Source organism: Bombus impatiens, unplaced genomic scaffold (genome assembly GCF_000188095.3).
Source record: "Bombus impatiens unplaced genomic scaffold, BIMP_2.2 scf_1080, whole genome shotgun sequence".
NCBI classification, from domain to species: Eukaryota; Metazoa; Arthropoda; class Insecta; order Hymenoptera; family Apidae; genus Bombus; species Bombus impatiens.
Window position 1 is genome coordinate 483,360 of NT_177499.1, and position 4,374 is coordinate 487,733.

Here is a 4,374-nt window from a genome sequence, read left to right on the forward strand (position 1 = left end):
GCACCAACCGCCCCTCTCCATGGCTCAATAAGCATCGTTGGCGCGCATGCGCCGATCTAGTCCCCACCACCCACACTCTTTATTAGTTTATCTCTTTCTCTCCAACGTCGCCTGGCGACCCAGCCTGCTTACTGCTTACCCTGGTAGAGAACCGGCAACGGAGTTAGGTTAGGTTTGGTCGCTCATCGCCCACTGACTATCACGCTCGCCGCGGGTGAAAGGGGGTTAGTCGATCTCTCTTTCTTACTTTTTCTTTGCTCTCCCGTCTCTCTCTCACTCTATCTCTCTCTCTCCTCTTCTCGTTTGTGCCTCTAGGAAACAGAACTTCCAACGCATGTACTATACCTCAGCGTAATCTTGTTTCTCCATGCGCTCGCGCTCAAGAAAAAAGACGGAGCAAGAGAAGGATCGACCAAAGAAAAAACAAGTAAGGGGTAGTAAGATCCGAAGGAAAATTCTTTATATTCCATAGCAATGCTCTTTGAATATGCCACTGCGAGCAACGAGCAGAGATTCTTAGATACGATAGATCTGGACCACCGCGTAACATTCGCACAGATACACCAGTTGTATAAGTATCATACATATATACGCAAGAACGACATGCTCACAAAAAAATCACTATGTTGCGAGATGATTCACAGTTCACAATCGATCCTTTTCTTCGATACCGGTTCTTCCATGTAGCGATCGTACTACAGCGTCGCTTCGATAGAGATCACTTTCACACGTCACGCTTGATTTCCTATTGACGCTACGTGAAAATGCATCGAGTAACAATGTAAGTAAGCGCATTTTCGTAACGAAAAAAAAAAGACGAAGGAACTTCTGGCGCATACTATACACCTGCTGAATCTCGTTTTCCTGGCATACAGGAAAGAAGGGGACAAGGTGACAATGTACGAGGGAGGCAACGAGTGAGATCCGTAGAAAATTCTTTAGACCAACACCGACGGTCTCTGTGTGCTACGGTTCACAGCAGGAAAAGATCCTGGTGTCTGATACAGAAGGACCGTGCATATCGTTTGCACGAATATCTCTGACAGTACATTGCACGTACACTTTACGTACACAAACTTATCATGACCCATTGTTACGATTCGTTCTTCGGTTCACTTTCATTTTATATTTTGCCTCCTCGCTCTTGTTACTAAAAAAGGAACTATCAGCCGCATAATACGAATTCTCATTTGTATCTTAAAATGCTCACTAATTAGAAATGTTGCTATTAGTAACAATATTAATACATATCGAGAAGCTTTTTCTTCGATGTCGAAGAATTAACTTCTACGATGAGAAAAATTTCTGATGTAAAAAGGGACTGAGTGATAAATTATGTTACGTGTCACTCTGCTTCAGTTACTGTCATCTTATTATCAATCAATATTACTGTCAATATTATTGATATTTCAATAAGTATCGATTAATTATTGATAGTCGTTAATAGCATCCCTATCTACGTAGACTATTATAACCTCGATAAATAGTGGATAAAACTCGAATTTTACCTCCGGTTCGAAACTCTTTCTTGAGGGATTCTCGATACCAACGACAAGGCGGAAGCGGAAGCGCACCATTCTCGCCTCGCAGACTCTGATAAGCCAAGCATTCTGCTACCTACATATAAACGTACTTTCCGTTTCCAAAATACGAAAATCCAACGCGTCGCACTTGAAACACGTTATCTTAATATCCATCGGCTCTCGATAAGAAACGACAATATGTCCTATTAGTCGTGCGACGAATCATCAATCGTAAAACCGGTGCATGAAGTGTAATTTTTGAGAACACAGTTATCTACGTTTAATTCTGTCGAAATCGTTCCGGGGCAATACGTATCGAATATTCTCGCACCGTTGAAAAATGAATAGCCCGTTCTAGCGGCGGTAGATATATCGTAGCAAGTCAGGTATACGTACTTGCGTGTACATAAAAGTTAGAAAGAGAGGAGATAGAAGAAGAAAGCGCCGAATGGAGGGTGGATTGTGGAACGCAAGACTGAAGAGTGGGGCCGGAGGCAGCCGCTGAGGTGTGATACGGAACGTCGAGGGGGTACAAGGTGATATTTCTCATGAAACTGAACCGAATAAATTTTTAACAAAAACTGCTGACTCGCTACATTACTCTAGCTTCTATTCCTTCTTTTCTGCTCTGCAACCAGTCCGCTGGCATCTTTCTCACTCTTAGTGTCCGTCGCTTCTTTTTCCTTAGAGTGACACCGCGTTACCGAAAATACGAGGAACCCCTATTTGAAGCACCATCACACGGTGAAATTTATCTGCATGCACGATTGTATGTAACTTTCGTGAAATATTGAAAGTACGGCCGGTAAAATACCAAGAACAACGACGTTAAAGTCTCGCAAATAATTTTTCTCCCTTCTTCGTACGTTTGTTGGAAAGGTAATTATATGCGGTACGAGCGTCGTTTGACAGTGGTAGGTGGTAGATATCCATTGCACGAGCGTGATTCGGTTTACGTTAATGTTCACGTGCTAAGCCGCTGCGCCACTTTTACAGTATTGTTTTATGAACACAGAACGGTGTAAACCTCCTCGCAATTTAGCGAAAATATAACGAAGGAAGATTGTTAATGCAGCCACGCGTTTCCTCCGTAACAACGGTATCAACGTGACCACAAACCACGTAAACGGGATGTAAAACGGAAATGCGGTTGAGTCTATTGCGGACACAGCGTCGGCTAATTTTAGAGGAGTCAATAAAGAAGTGCAATTTCTACATATCATGAAAATTTAATTTCTTAGCGCTCGACTAACGTGATAGTTGATATAAACATTTCTTCGATGGATATACATATTTATTGGACATATAGAATCTAGATATAGCAGTCTTTCCCCTTTAATTTAGCGTACCGTTATTTTAAATGAATGTTAGGTGAGAATAGCTTAGATGAATTTGGATGTGATTTCGTGACTTTCATCAGTGTTAGAGATCATAATTTTATATTTAATATTTAACGAATCGTCTTTATGACCCGTGTAACCATTGGCAAATTGAGAAGCGAAGCATTTAACGACGCTGACCAATGGTCTTCACAACGTCTCTGAAAAACAAGTATCATTACGTAACTAATCATTGCTCTTTGAAAAGGAAGTTTCCCTCGTAGAAGCATTGTGCTCCTCGGCAAAGGTGAAGCTAATGAGCGCGGCTTTCATACAAAAAGGAAGAAATCGACCGCCAGTCGGAACCGACCAGAGTGAGAGGGGGGAGAAAAAATTTTCAACGGCGTAAAGTAGGAATAGCAGAAGTGCGATTCGATCTTCATCCTCGGAACCATTTCATTGCAGGACAAAGCCGGGGAATCTTCCGAATCGAGAAACAAGCGTAACGTTGAGCGAATGAAGAGAATGAAATAGAAGGATGGCCATAGGGCTACGAGAAAGACAGAGTGAGGAGAGGATAAAAACCCCCTCGAGGTTCGAGTCAGCATCCCACGATATCTACATCTATTTTTGGCCACGGTCAGCTGTAGTTGCACGGCATTAGCATAATGAAGACAGTTCGTCTCTTCTCGTTCTCTCGGGTAACGCGTGTCCCTCTCTTTCGCCAGTCACGCCACATGCGCGCGCGCACGCACACACCCACCCACACACACACATACGTTCATTCTCCCTCTTTCTTCTCTATGTCTGTCTATTCACCTATCTGATCATCTGTTTCCTCTTTCCATTTAAACTGCTTGTATAAAATATTGCGGTAACGACGCGAAAATTCTGAATAAAGCTTAAAAAGGAAAGACATTAAATAAGTTGAAAGAGGAAGAAAAAAACAAGACAAAAGTTTAGCGAATGACATTTTATTTTTTGTCCATAATATGGGAATATAATGTAAAGGGGATATATATTGTTAAATTTTGTTGTATGTTTTTTACATATTCCACCAAGCCAAAGAAATCACACTAGTTATATTAACAAATAAACGGTAAATTGTAACATTCGACGGACAAAGAATATTTGCAGGACGAATAACGTAAGAAGAGATTTTAATTGCACGTTAATAGGTTCTTACAGTTTTGTCCCGGGTTTACGAAGAAGATCTATAGTTTGGCAGTGCGATGAGTGTTGGCAAAGAACGCGCAAGAGTAAAGGGTCGAGTAGCCCTGGAAGAAAGGGAGGAGCATAGAGAGAGAAACAGCGATGACAAAGCAAGAAGGGAACCAGTGTAAAAGGGAGAAGGACGTATTAAGGGGAAGAAAACCTGCTCCAAGACGGCGCATCGCGGCATACTAACAATACAATAAGATAACAAGCTGTGGGGAGGGCTTCTCCGTGCTAACCTGACTTTCGTGGATAACTCGACGTGCTCCTTGGCACCGTAAATACGTTCCACACACGATATTTTGCCCCCCCCCCCA